The 15,495-nt window shown below is 40.3% G+C and overlaps 1 protein-coding gene across 4 annotated transcripts in view; it reads left to right on the plus strand.

Moving 5' to 3' along the window:
• The window catches only part of TSC22D1 (TSC22 domain family member 1), a 92,613-nt gene that overhangs the window by 51,787 nt on the left and 25,331 nt on the right, over positions 1 to 15,495 (plus strand). Inside the window, exon 1 of one of the 4 annotated variants that reach the window (XM_061995050.1) lies at positions 11,433 to 11,456. The exons of 2 other annotated variants lie outside the window; for them this stretch is intronic. The gene's annotated coding sequence lies outside the window, so the exon portion shown is untranslated. Of the gene's footprint in view, positions 1 to 11,432; positions 11,457 to 11,994; positions 12,062 to 15,495 lie in introns of those variants that run through there. One more of the 4 variants, XM_061995041.1, reaches the window with a different exon arrangement.

Genomic DNA, 15,495 nt, shown 5'->3' on the forward strand with positions numbered 1-15,495 from the left:
GGGATTGCACCATTTAACAGTGAAACTTGGGGAGGTGCCGTTAGGGTCTAATTCAGTAATAACCACCCATTTTGTGAGTTTGTAAATTATGTCACTGGGATCAAATAAATTAGAAACACTGACAGTTTTAATTCAATGAAAAATAAACCTCTGCTTTTCAGAGAAAATGGAATCAAAGAGGAATCTAAAAGAGCTATCACCCCATGTGTTGGTAGAGAAGGATGTGATTAGAGTTACTGGAGAAGGTAATACGTGAGAGGCAATGGAAAAGGGCAACTTTCTGGTTGTAATGTAAGAAAAACAGCCCTGGTTCCTCTTCATCTGTTCCTCTTCCATTTTCTGACTAATTCTTGTGTGCGTGAGCAGATTTGCCTCTTTGCAGCAGCTGTAACAGTAAGGTATTTCACAAGTTCCAGATAATGTCTTTAGTTTTGCTGCCTCTACCTTATAGAGCTGCTGTATGATTAAAACTTCAGCTTTGCTGACATCTCCCATGCAGCCTGAACCTCTCACATTTTTAATCTCTACCATTCCAGTCTTAAATGGTAGTCCTGAATGAGGTTTTTTTGTCACCTGTTGATTTCGATAATTTATCAAAAGTTAAAAAAAATCTATTAGATGGACAGTTCTGTGAAGTGTGAACTAAGAGTTCAAAATCATTTGTTTGGTGATAGACACTGCTATGCAAATATGGTGTGGTAGATAGTCCAGTTGCTTAGCAATAACATTAACAGTCGTGAGTGTTTATAAAGCAAATATAATATGATATGGTCAACAAGGTATGTGGTGCTTTTTGTATTACTTAAGTGTCCTGATGACTGTTGGAAAACGTTTATTGGGATTACACATGAGCAAGCACCTGACATTTAAGAGCAACAACTTGAGTAAGTAAATCTGATAAACGATGTGCTTGTGTTTTTTAATCTAAAACTGCACAACTTAAAACAAGTGGTGAACATGATGATTTTCCAAACACATTAGCTTTGAACTTTGAAATGTTATTTTCATGGCTTTGATAAATACTCTTGGAATGGCTTTGGATGTTCAGTCTGGAAATACTAAGGGTGATAGGTTATGTGATTAAAAGCCTTGTCTCTGTGCACACAGCAAAGCCCTGAGGCACAAACCAGGCAAGGGAACCCCAGTAACCTCATCAGAGAAACAAGGCCTCTGACCTGGCTCCTGCTGGGGCTGTCATCCAGGGATCATCATCCCCAGGGACCTGGGTGACACACAGTCTTGAGTCAATGGAGATGCTCTGTGGGGTCAGCTTGCTGACAGGGAAGCAGGGTAGAGTCACTGTGGGACTTACTATGGCATGCAGGGAACAGTGCTTTGGGATTGTACGGGGCTCAGCGTGGGATGCTTGGGGGAGAGACCAAGGGGTTGGGAAAAGGAAAAATCAGGGTCATTTTGGGGGAAAGAACAACTGTGGGGAAATTAAGAGACAAAGGGATAAAGTTGAGGTGGTTATATGTAAGCAGGTGGCTGGACAGTGTTTTTGGACATGTCCTCAGCTCATGGGCCTGATTTGGCCTGTCTCCTCATTAAATTTTTGTTGTTTTCTTGGGGAGAGACCGCCTGCTGTACATATCTATGGAGGTCTCTGTCAGCAGCTAGAGTCAGACCATGGGCAACAATGGCCCATGTGCCTGGGTCAGGTGAGGGGGTATGTGTTGGTGTGTGATCACTAGGGACTATGAAGCAGGGCTAGCCAGAGAGACAAAGAAGGGATGGGAGTGTCTGTGAAGTCCAGGCAAAATGTGTGCATCTGTATGAGAGCTGGAGGAACTGGGAGTTCAGGACAGCTGCTGGGAAGACACTGGGGTCTGGCTGAGACCCTGTTTGTGTGTGTGTATCTGGGCATTTATCACTAGCTTTGAGCACATAATTTGGAAGATAAAATTAGCTTTAAAGTAAAACTTTTAAGTAGGTATAGGGTGTCTGACAGCATTGTTCCCCTGCTAGACCAGTACAGAGTGGATTTTCAGACTGTTAATGAAATCTTTTTGGTAGTATATTGTCACTTACTATTGTTACACTTTGTTTACTTAGACTACTTAGGCAAAATTTGGAGTCCTAAATCTGACTTTGAAATATTCTTTCCACGTGTCCTCTAAAGAAAAATTCAGACAAGCAGTATGTAATTAGTATCTCCAGTTCCTGGGATAGCCCTATTTTGATTTAGTGGATATTGCAAATCATACTAAGCCTGTGATAAGTTTCTCCATAATGATAAAAAACTTAATCTGAACAAAAGCTATAATTCATAAAACCTTCTGGATACTTAAAATGCTCTTTAGTAATATTGTCTAATCTTATGTAAGTTGACAGCTTTAAAAAGATATTTTTCTTTGTCAAATTCTCTCAGCCACCCATTTGACTGGAGGAAATAACCATCAGAAAAAAACCCAAACAAACAAAAAAACTCACCAAAACCCAGGAAAAGTGGAAGACTGCTTGCAATAAGCATGTTTGATGCTGTTGTGCTCTGTGGAACCTCGGATCTTTTGCTGCAAGCTTATTTCAAAATGTCACAGGCATTGTGTAAATAGGTTGCTACTGTACCCAGTACAGATACACTTGTCACCTTTTTTTATTTATTTTAAGAATAGGGTCAGAAGCACTCAGCATCGTTCTAAGGTCTCATCTATTTTAAAGCAACCGATGTAGGGAAAAATGAGGAATGGCTTGCTTCCTATGTACCTCCTGCTAAGAAATCTGAATGGCTTGTGCTATTTGAGGAATGGTATGCAGCCCATTAGCTGAAAACTGATGTATCACTAGAAAAGAGAGTTAAAGCTCTCTGATATGTGGAATAAATAAATTAAAGCTAGAAGCTGAAGGGGTTACTGAATCTGAAAGGATTGATTTCTGTTAAAATGTGTGGGATGGAATGCCTGCCTCATGAAGGTGAAAGGAAGAGTCTCTTGCTGAATTTAAGCTAAAAAAGATTAGGTTGAGTTTTTGAAACTGGAAGAGAGCTGCCTTTAGTAAAAGAAACTCATATTAATTTCAGCAGAGGAGTCTCTTGGAAAGAATGCGTTATGCAAGCTAAGTTTCCAGGGAGTCTATAGACAAAACAGACTTTTAAGACTTGATATGCAAAGTGACTTATGCTCTAGTGTAGTTGTTGGGGTGTTGTATGTATTATCAATAAAATAGTGTAAGGGATCAAATGAATCTTCCAAAAAAGTCTTGTAGTAAGTGCTTAGAAAGAGTGACAGTCAGTCTTGTGTGACACCAGTGTGTTGGAAACAAGACTTTTCTAGTTCAGATGGCCTGTAAAATTCTGGTTATTGTCTTTGAATATGGCTCAGCTCACAGCCTGTTGGAAGAGACAGTAATAAACTGATAAAACAATTCTGGTACCTGATTTTGTTTTTTATTTGAGGGTTGTAGTAGACACATGTCCTTTCAGTCTTTGTGTATTCTTCCACCATGGATACATGGTGCTTTTTATTTTTGTATTGTTTCCTGGCCTGCTTGGCAGGTGACTTGCAGAGATGAATTCTGCTAATGGTTAGCAATTGGGCACTGTAGCATCTACGGTATAAAATCTTTGATTCAGGTGTCATTAGTTTTATCCTCTATGACTACTAACTACTGAAATAAATATTTTCCATTTTGTATTCTGTTAGCTTCTACAAGATAAAACTTGACTTCCAAGGCATGTTAGTATTTAATCATAATTAATAAAAGGGTAGGTCCTTTACTCGAATACTTAGATAAAAACTTTTTTTTTGTCTGTGTTGTGTCTGCTTACTGATTACAGACTTTAAAATGCAAAACATCGGAGTATGGGAACAATTGTCTGCACTGATTCTGGATTCAGTTTCATGATAATGTTTTCTATTTTACTTGTTAACATACTTGCATGCCTGTTCCTGCCTTCACTGTTCTTATAAAAGCTATCAGTTCTTTCCTATTCTTGCTTGCCAAAAAGTCTTATGCTAAATTAGTTGATGAATATGTCTCTATTCTGCTGATGCTGAGTCAGAAGTGTTTATTTAAAGATGATGAATTTAGTAATCATCAAGCATGTTTAAATCATCAGGAATGCTAATTATAGATAGGCTAACCTATATTTCTGAAGTTCTTAATGACTCAAAGCCTAGATCCTTCTTGCTTAAGTTAATAAATACATTGGTTTTAGTTGTAAATGGGTGACACTAATTCACAAAATACAACAGTAGTAATTATCTAAATGAAAACTTGAAATTTGCATCCCATCATGTTGGAGGGAGGGAAGCTGAATGAAATTTGTGTTCTTTTCTATGCTCTTGAGAGTAAGAAAGAATATAAATATTTGAGATTCTTTATGCTGTATATATAATTTTGACTATTTAATAGAATCATAGAATGGTAGGGATGTTGGTATTTTTCTGTGTGCTGGTATATGTTGAATACTTATAGCTGTGTATTTCTGACTGCTTTTTTTTCTTAGTTCTCATGTTCTATGACACTTTTATTAGCTAATATTTGACGATCATACTGTTGATTATGGCTAGTGTATTTCAGAGTCCATCTGAGGAAGAAAACAAGTCTTCTGTTTAGCTTGACAATGTATTCAACACTATTTCTAGTAATTATTTGTAGTGATAGTATCCATTGCTAGCTAGAGTAACTTTCTGTTGAAAGCTGATTCTGACATGTAGCTATTTTAGAGCAGAATGAAAATTCATATTCTATGTGCACACAGGGATACAGTTATTGAGGTAAAGTTTGAGTCTAAATTGATATCATTTAGTTTTTGTCTATTATTTGTGATGAGGAAATATCCAGATTGTGGTGGCTGCCTTTCTGTTAATCTGGAAGTTCTGTTTGCTCAGTGGTTGTGAAATATAATGGTATTGCATGCTGATGTGAAGGAGCGGTATTTTACTGAAAATAGAATCTTCTGGTATTTTCAGAGACCAAAATGCCCTTGATTCTGGTTTTACTTTTAAAATGAACGTAAACTTGGGTGCTTCCTAGTGAGAACATATGAAAAAAGGGAAGATACAGGAATTCTAATGTCTGACTAATTTAGGTGAACAATTTATGTTGTATGTGATCTGCTTTTAGAAACTGATCACCAATTACAGGGAGAAGTCGTATTCAATTAAAATCAGTGGAAAAAATTACTCAGTGCAGCTTTCTAATATGGGAGCATTTGAACTTAATGGACTCTTACATGTTATGCTAACTGGTGCTAAAGTTAATGCTGAGCAGGCAGGTGCAGTTACTCTTATTTAAGTTACTGTTAGTGTGTCTGTATTCAGGGTGTTTATGAATGTTCTTACCTCAAATTCTAAATAGAAATAATGAGCCTGATGAGCTCTACTGGTACAAACAAGGCCTTAAGTATTCCTTAGTTTTGGAAGTGGAATGTAAATTTAAAAAAAATTACATGTTTCACTGTAGACAAAATATATTTTATGAGCTGAGGGAATTATTTTATTGTAGCCATGACATTAAGGTATGTTCCCAGTAACTATATGATAGCAGTGGTTTCAAAAGAAATGGTATAGATGGCATGTGATATCAAATAATGGTACATTTGCAAAATTGCTATTTCCCATAAATGCTATAGGAAATATGCTATTAATGAAGGCAGATGCCACATGGTACTCTTGCTGATGAAAGGCAGGCTTACTCAATTGCTAAGGATGATGTTACATGCATTGCTAAACTTCTCCTTTACTAATGGATGCATGTAAAGGTAAGACTGTCTTAAGATCTTATTTCAAGCTTCTGAGAACTTTGGGAAAGAAATGATTCTGAATGATGACTCTCCTGAAATGAATGTGTTTAAATCCTCATGAAGATTCAAGTATTCCATATACCTACACGTTCTGATAACCAAGTGTGAACCTTCTCTTTTAACGTTGGTAATAAAACCAAAAAAAAGGAACCTTGATATCAGGAAAAACCAAACTCCAAGCACCTATTATCTAATTCTCTTCAGTGAGTTCCTGTTGTGTCAAATTAGCCATGGGGTTTTTTGGGGTGTGTTTTTTTTTTCTGTGACCTGAATATCTCAGAACTTTGTGACAGCAGGGGATTGTCACCTCATTAAACTTTTGTACAGCTTTGGAGCCGGACAGTCAGTGTTTGAGAACAAATGAGTCTGAGCATCAGAAGAATGTTTTGTGCCTGTGTAGAGTCCCAGTTCATAACTGCCAAGTTTAGGCAACTGCTTATCTTTGGGCTATTCTTAACCTCAGCAAACATGTATTGCAAACATTTCTAGCGTGTCTCTAACCTTGCTGTTAGAGCTCAGTCTGGAGTACAACTTCTAGCATTAAAAAAAAAAAGAGGAAAATTCCATCATAACTTTGACCAAGGTATTGAAACAGTAGAAACGTCAATCTTTAACTTCTAGTGGCTATAGAAAGACCTTCAGTTAAGCATGTGGTTATTATTGGCAGTCAATGCAGACAAGAGTGCTTGGAATTGAAAAAGTGACTCTTGATAGATTTAGATACTTAAAATTGTAGTTGTGTAACACAGACGTTATGAGAATTATGTTAAATGGGATGATACAAGATGCAGGTATCTCCAGTTCATTTATATAGTCTTAACATTGTATGAGCCCTGCTTTCTTTTCTATTTTTGTTCTCTGAACTACAGACATCAGCAACATTCATTTCTACATCTCTTCATGTCAGTGTTTCTGTTCTCCTTTTCTGCTGTATTTTGCTTTTGGGTTCCAGAAGTGACCATAGAGAGCAGTACTCACTGAGTTACTGTTCAAGCATCTTTGCACTTTAACAAGTTGTTCATGATGGTTTAATTCAGTCAGGGTTCATCTAAACATTTGGACTGAAACAGTGATTGAGTGATACTTTATAAAGGAGATAGTCACAAGATATGTAGGTGTTGAACTCCGTAGAAGTGGTCATTTGAGTGTTAGAGAACAGCAGCAAAACATATAAAATTCTCGCAGATTCATAGTCAGTTTTTTAACAAAGCTAAGACCAAACTATTCTATTTTTTTGCTTGCTTTCTTTTAATAAGTTGCCTATAGCTGCCTGTTAAACAGACTTGACATTTAAAAAATGGATTCTGCGTAGTCTTAAGTCGGCAGTCTTCAGGGCATTAACACTTTGGATCAATCTCTTGATTTTTACTTTTTAGGTAGGATCTCTCTTACCTTCTTTCAATGCTGTCTGCACCCAGAATCTTGACATCATACCCAATTACAACATAATTGTTTAACTTTTTTTTTAATACATAATTGGATCTTATTAGCATGATCTGGTGGCACAGTTACACTGAATTCTTGAGGTTTCTGGGTGCTTCAGTGCTAGAACCTAGGCATATTTACATTTGTAAGGCAGACAAGCAGGATTTCATCTGGGACGGTACTGTAAAACCACTTTTCACTTTGATATCTCTTGCCCTGTTAGAATTTCTCAAAAAGGTTTCATGTATTGAATTTCTTACTCTCTTCAGATGCTGCCTTGTTTACCCTCACCAGTGGAAGACTGACGGAATGTGACTTTCCTCCTTAAAAGCATCCAGGAGAGAGAAGAGTTAGTTATACTTTTTCAGGCTAGTGAGATCTCTTAGCTTAAACTGTTACAGGAAAATGAGTATGGCATACTAAAGGCTACCGCTGCTGGAGTGCTGAGGTTCGGATTTGGCCTCCAACCAGGACTGCAGAAGCCAAATAGTTGAAGTAATTTTTAAAATAGATCTTAATATAAGGTATGTTCTGCAGAGTTGCCTGCTGTACTCTTGTAACTGTACTTTTGATGAGCCATACAGTTTTTCCTGGTTCTCTTATCCTAAAGCTGTATTATTTTAGGAAGAAAATGCTAGTTCTTCTGATTGTCTGTTCTTTTCTGCTATTTCAGAAAATAACTTGTCTGGTTTTAGTTGGAGGTGGGGTATCGCAAAAGTGTGAATCGCAAGGTTCATATGAAGTCTGTGTCATCTCTGTTTCCTGCTCTTCAGGATTTGTAAGGCCGAGTCTTTCTGGTGGAACCTTCAAACTTGTGGTGGTCTATCAGGGTAGTAACGCTCATGAGCTTTGAGCACCGTCCATTCTTGTTCAGTTGCTTCAGAAAGCAGCCTGATGTAAGTTTGAAGCCAGCCCGCATTTGAGCAGGAGACTGGTCTAGATTAATGCCAAAGAACCCTTTGAAAATGTTATTTTTTTCTACTATTCTGTGATTGGTGGCACCTGTATTACACTCCACTGAGTGGTTTCAAAGGTTTCCATTTTAGCTACTTCTCTTGATTTCTTTTTTCTTTTTATTGGAGCTGCCATATCATTACTTGTTCCCATATGTGGAATGTATAAACTTCACTTCTTTAACCTGTAGAACTTATTGATCAATGTCTTTTGCTATTCAGAATATTTGCCCTTCAGTAATCTTCCTGTGCATCGCAGTAAAATTCTTGTGCATCACAGTAAAGGTCCCTTTTTAGAGTTTTCTTGTAATTTCATGCAAAGTAGACAGTAGAAAGAACTTGGCTTACTTGAGAAAGTAACCAGGAAAACTAACTATTCACTGAAATAATTGAATCAAACACTGTTTTCATAATTGAAAATATAAATACAGTTTTGATCAGATAACTCATGGAGTCTACGTGCAATATTGAAACTACAGCAGTAGACAAAACTCTAGCTTGGCACAGTAACAAAAGATTCAGACTCTTGTGTCAAATCCTATTATGACAGTTGATTCATTACTAAATTTGGAAGAGTAGACTGCGTGAAATGCCTGTTTTTCATTGAGTTCAAAGTCTTGCAGGCACATCTCTTTCTGCAAAGTGCTGTGTTCCAGTGTGTGTTGTAGGTAAGTCAGTGAGGAGGGAGGTAAAGCTGAAAGTGCAAAAAAAGTCAAGATTTTAATTCCTTTTTTGTGACTACCTCTGCCATGTCTTCAAGTCACTTGGATTTCTGAGCACATGGACCTTCAGAAGAAGTAAGCTGGAGTGGTGGGAGGTGATCCCAGATCATTTTTTGATGATGTTGTCTTACAAGCTTTCATGCTGTTGGGCTTAAGTAAACTAACAATGGTTTCCATTAATGCTTGACCTGGCAATGTCTATATTCTGCCTCTTCAGAGGGAAGGCCAGTGTTACTAACAAAACAGCGCTGACATCACTTTTATACTAGTGATGCTTTTGGCAGTGGAATAACAAGTCTTTGCCATGTTGGCTGATGCTCTGTTAAAACAAACAAACAGGAAAAAAAACCAAGGAAAGCAAAAACCAAAAGGCAATTCCTTCAGGTATTTGGGTGTTCATGAAAAGGAGAACCAGTGACTTATTCACCAGTACTGAAAATGATTGCACAGTGAAATACTCAATTTTTTTAGCTTCCCAATTTTTGTAAAGAATGATAAAAAAAAAATAATAAAATCTGATTTCAGAAGTGTATTGTTGCAGTAAAGTGTCTTGGAAATTAAGACACAAAAACTTGTGTGTGTTCTAACATACCAGCATCTCTTGTGTGTCTATGTACACACACACTGTGCTGTGTGTATTTTCTTAAGCTAGATTCAGCAAGGACTTGTTTCTTGCTTGTTAGTATCCCTGGGAATAGCAGGCAGGATTCAAACACACAGCATCTTGCTGTTTTTTTAGTGTTTGCTCAAAGGTAACTGCCAGTGAGCAAAGTTGGACTAGACTGAGGGGAGAATGCAATCACTCTTTGGCATCTTCAGCCAAAACAACTATTGGTTTGGGTTTTTTCCTGTCATATGCCGTGGCACAAAGGATAAGGAATGTTTCTCAGTGCTGTGAGCGTGTGTTTGTTGTGGGTAAGCTAAATGACCTCGTAGCAATGGAAAGTATAAAATTTAGGGGAGTTTTCAGGAAGACACTGAAGGATATCTAGTAATTCAATTAGTATAAGGATTAATTTAATCTGAGGAGTCACATTGGCTTTACAGTGGGGAAAGGAGAAGGAATTTTAAATACTGTCAATTCAATGTTTTGAAAGGAGGGGGGAAAAAAAGACCTCACTTATACATTACACCTTCTTAAGATGAAATACTCTTCTGCCCCCCCCCCCCCCCCCCCCCCCCCCGATGTGGGTGTTCTGGTGTGACATCAGTAACTTACTACCTTCTTCTGTGGCTTTGTTGCTGATGAGAGGACTAAGGGAAGGGAGGGCATTGGTTTAGCCTGGCTTGAGTTGGCAAGTGTGGTGGCCCTGCAGAATATCTGCTGTGGCATTTTGGGCATTACTTTTCCCCAGGAAAGTATGATGTTAGATTTAGATTGCTCTCACTTTCTGGCCTCGTTCACAAGCAGGCTTCAGCAATCAGTTGCACTGGCTCCCGGTGTGTGGAGCACGGGGCAGATTTATCTGGGCTTTTCCTGCACCCACACAGCTTCAAATATTTACTCAGAGGGAAAACTAACATAGGTTTTGGCCCTGAGCTCTTTTTAGATGTGAAAGGGTAGTGAGTGGCTCTGGATTGCCTGGAGAAGGAAGAGGCTGGCTGTTGGGGTTAGTACTGCCTTCTGGGGGGCACCCACTTTCTCAGGGCAAGCAGTGAAGAGACATGGCCCAGGGCAAAGATTTACTTTATTAGGATTTCTGTAGGACTCTATCCCTGGCAAGCCTTCCCTGGCACATTCTATATGCATTCACTCCGTAATAAAATTAGTAGGGGAGGATGTAACATCAGGTAGGAGATGCATAGCCCTGGCCTGGGTGATGCCCAGCAGCTGGGGATGGATGTGCCCGACAGGTCCCTGTTTCCCATCTCTGGTCTGTGCTCCACCATCATCCAAGAGCCTGCTTTTCGCGGCAGGTTGTGTTTTGTCCGAGTGTTGTTGCTGGGGTCAGGTGCTCTTGCTTTTATCGCCAGCTTCTATGTGAGAATCAGGTACTTCTGTACCTGCACTGTTAGCTGTTTTCTGTGTAAATGAGCTCTCCGTTTTCATGGAGATAAACAAGCTTTCTGGATGAATGAAGGCGAACTAGAACGGCTGCATCCCATATTCTTCGTGTTTCTCCCGCTTTTGCCGTTTTCAGCGCTCTGTGTGTGCGGGTGAGCGCGGTGCCGAGCGCGGGGCGGGGGCGTCCCGCCGCGCCGCGGGGCTGAGGGCGGCGGATGCCGGGGAGGCGGGGCGCGGCCGCGGCGCCCGGGACCACAGCGCTCCCTAGCGGCCGCGGCGGGGCCGCCCGCGGCGCTCCCAGCGACTCGGCGCCGCCGGGAGGGTTGTTTCCCCACCCCGAAACCGGGGTCCGAGCGGTGCGGTGAGCGCGAGGCGGCCGCCCCCGCACGGCGCGGCGGAGCGAGGCGGCGCGGACGGCGGTACCCACCCGCTCGCTGCGGAGGCTCAGCTGGCGGCGGGAGCGCGGCTGCCCCGACAGCGACCGGCAGGTGGCGGGGCCGGGTCGCCACTGCCGCCGCCGTCAGCAGCCCGTGTCTTCAAAAATAAACGGTTTTGCGTGTTTTGGCCTCAGATGTCGCTTCTCTGGATTCCATCGAGTTAACAGGGTAACTAAACCCGTTTAACGGAGGTAGTTCTCGGGGGGAAACTGCAGTCTCAAGGATCGTGAGAAACTTTACGCAAATGAGGGGTTTTTTTGGGTTTTTTTGTTTTTTTTGTTTTTTTTTTCTAAGAGGAAGTTTAATCTCGGGAGTGCAGCTACAGCGGGTGCAGTATCAGAGGAAAGGCCTTGCAGGGGGGAAGAGGGACAAGTCCTGCCTCCTTTCCTTGAAAAAAGGCGATGAGGCTCAGTGATGTTGGTGCAGAGTGAATAAAGCAGGCAGAGTAAGGCATTTGCATGGTCTGAGGGTCTTTGTTTTCATCATGAGGTGTTCTTGTTTTGAACTATTGATTTGGATTTTACTCTTAAGTAGCTTGTTTTGCTAGAAGCAGGTTGCAGTCTGAACACCACCTTGTTAGCTTGTAAAAACCAGAATAGCTTTGGCCAGGAATTAACTTGTGTCTGCATGTGCTGATAGTCAAGCATATCTGTCCAAACTTACTGCACTTAGTTTGAGTGGACAGTGGGTCGTGGGAAGGAGCGGTGGTGCTCCACTGTGATCTTCAATGATGCAGACTCTACTGGCATATGGTAGTTGTGAAATGGTACTTGGTAAGTTAGGCAGAACTTTCCACTGCTGTTATATATGGGCGTCTGGGCAGGGGGGTTGATGGAAGTAACTAATAAATAGCATTATGATTGCTTTTTCTGACACGGTATTTGGCTATCTGGTGTTTATGTATGATGGTGATTATTTTGCCTTTTTATAGATTGATTCAGCAGAATCCTGGTTTGGGATTGCTTCTTCAAATTTCATTTTTATTCAGCTTTTAATTTAAAAGATGCTTAGGTGTTAGACATATTTGGAAAAGCCTTTGTTAGGGACTTGCCTGACCTCTGGAAGCCAACTGTGTGTCTCTGACTATAGGAGTGGCTATTTCTTAAAAGTCCCCAGATCTCAACAGGAGGGAAGGGCAGAAAAAGCCTCAAAACTCTCAGGGCAGCGTCATGTCTATCTGAGTCTGCGGTGTTAGTAATCTAGTTTATTGGAACAGAGTTCTCTTAGGCATGGGACTCCCAAAGCATCTTTAATTATTGTTCTGGTTTAATAACTCCCCAGTTGCAGGATCATAGAATCATTAGTAATAGAATCCCATGATGCTTGGGAGAAAAACAGTAAGTAGTCCATACCTGTACATACACTCTATAGCTTTCTTGTTCAAGTTCCCAGTTGTAAACAGGGAGGCTTTGCTGGCTTAGTGTGACTTCAAAAGTTAATTCCACATATAAAGAGCCCTCCAGGGGCAGAGTTGGTGAGGATGATGTTGAGCCTTCCTGCAATGAGGCTGGGGACTTTCTGGTTACAAAAGCATTTTGCACTTCTGATTACTATTTTTGCATGCAGTGTGCTGTGTGGGAAGTCCAAAAAACATGCATGACCTCTTTAGTTTTGCTCAAACATTATGTACATGGTCAAAAGATGGTTTTGGTACTTTAAAAGAAAAAACCCAACAAACTGCTATTTTAGGTGCCTATTTCTAGTCCCAATATCAGTGGCAGTTTTATCTTGCTATAAAATTAAGTTGGTGCAGAAGTAAAGAAGAAGAAAACCAGGAAAGCTGTTTATGTGCATTTAGAAGCAGGTGTGGCAAAGAAATGGATAATTTGGCTTTCTTGGCTGTTGTATGGACATGTACGAAGATGTGTGAGTTTTATATGCAGGTGAACTATTTTGCAAATAGAGGCCATGAAGAAAGCCTAGAAGTTTTACTATGTGCCAGTTTACTAAACCAAAAGGAAAAGTACCAGAAAAGACAGAGAAAAGGATATGAGAGAAGTGGAAAAAAGGAAGTGGACAGACTCAGAAGCCAGAAGAACAAACCACAGGAACAGAAAAGGTGTTACTAGGTTCCTTCACAGTGAGGGCCTCAGCTTGAGTAACCTTGTGAAGTCAGAGTGACATTAGGTGCTGTGCTTAATGGCTTTTTGTTACAATAATTCTCTTAGTCCACAAAATTGATTTTTTTTTGTGTGTGTGTGGTTTTGTTTGTTCTGTTAACTTCCCTTTCAGAGTTTGGTTTGTGCTGACCACTGGATAAACAGCTTTAATAAGATAGGAGAATATTTATAAAGGCTAACCTTAGTGTAGGAGAGTTGTGTTGGGCTGACTCTGTGGTTAGTGGAGAGAAGCGGGGAGAGTGGGTCTTAGGCTGAGTACTGCCCTCCTGACATCTAACCTTGCCTATGATCAAATGAGCTTTGAGAAACATCTCTTCATAGCTAGTACATTAATTACCTTCACTGAGATTGTAAGCAGACTTCTTAATCATGTGCTTATTTTGAAGAGTTCCCTTTGAATGGTGGATCAGTGTCACAGGTGACAAATCAGTGACTTAACCATATATTGCCATGGATAATGCTATATCTGTGCCAATTATCTCTTTGCTCCTAGGCACAAATGATACAATCACTTCTCAAATAGCCTTGCAGTAAGAGGTTTAATGTTAATTGCTCTTGCTGTTGTATCTCTTAATATGATAGCTTTGATAATTCAGGGTTTAGGGTTCTTTTTTCTGATGTCTTTTATGCCTACTTGCTTATCTTCTTTGGAATGTGGGGTTTTTTTCAACTGTTCTGATAAACTTCTGACCCAGGTAAATATCAGTCTGGTTTTATCGGTATTTACCAAGCATGCCCTCTGCTTGGCAGTTTGCAATGAATCTTGCATCAGACTGCCACAGGCTTAGCTGGGAAAGGGAAATCCTACTGCCCTGAAAAGATGATTAGTCAGGAAAACGGCCTGAATATTTTCTTCCGTATCTGATTTTCTTATTCCCTCCCCCACTGTAAAAGCAACAACACCAAAACCATAAAGGTACACAATAACAACAACAGAAATTCACTTTTTGCCTTTTCATTGGTATCACTCCCTGTCTGGTGTTTCCTGGAAGACCTTATGCCAGTAGTGGAGTTGCCGTGTGTGTATGAAAGGGGAAAGCAGCCTAGAATGAAAAATGTTGATAGGTTCTCATTTTCCCCTTTCTGACGGTCACTTATTTCTGCCTTCATTTTTATGTTGTTCACATGGTGGCACAGGTAAATATTTTTGTTTTTCCATCTGATCTAGCACGAAGGAGGAGTCAAGGACATGTGGGCAGGGTGAAGGAGGAGAACCTTTCATAGCAATTAGTTGGAGCCAATTGTGAAACACACTAATGGAACATGTGTAATGGAGTGAGAGGAGAAGAATGTTCTTTAACTTGTCTCGTAATCTGCATTTGTGCTTTTTATTAAAACATGGAAAGTTCAGCCTTTGTCAAAGGAAAGCCTTTTGCCATGACTGCCCAAGTAGGTTACTTACATCCTTGGACTTCGTATGTATGTGCCAATAGGGATCACAGCAAACGTTTAATGGAATATTGAACTGTTCACTGAAGGAGAAAGTAATAAACTTTGATTTTTAACTTTTTGTAAGGCACCTTGGAAACAAGAACACTCAGTTCTCATAGCTTCATACGTTGATATTCCGAAGCCAGAAGTACAGAGAGTGTTTGGAATACACTTAGAACCCATCATCCTTACTGCTTCTAGGGCATTTTTCAGTGAGCACATTATTAACTACAGCTGAAGTGTGGATAGGTCAATGAATCTGCTTTATGTCCATCTGTCTGCCCTCCCCACTCAAATGCTGCTCTCTTCAGACCAGGGGGAGGAAGAGGTAGTAGAAATAGCACTGTATTGTTTGGAGCTCACACAGAGTGCCACTCAAAATCCTCATGCTTGCTGTGACCAAATGAGTTGTCATTGTGGAAAGATGGGTGTAGGCTGCTTTTAATTGCTGTGCTGTTTAAACCCACCTCTACCAAAAGGCAGATACTATAGCGGTTAAACCAGGAGCTACTGATGCAGTACTGCAATCTGATCTAAGTGGACTTGCTTTAGCAGGGGAGTTGGACTAGATAATTTTTAGAGGTCCCTTCCAACTCCTACCGTTCTGTGATTGAGAGTACTGCATTGCAGTGCTCCTGGCAGGAGATTTTTTTTTT

The sequence above is a fragment of the Colius striatus genome, chromosome 1 (genome assembly GCF_028858725.1).
Source record: "Colius striatus isolate bColStr4 chromosome 1, bColStr4.1.hap1, whole genome shotgun sequence".
Lineage (NCBI taxonomy): Eukaryota > Metazoa > Chordata > Aves > Coliiformes > Coliidae > Colius > Colius striatus.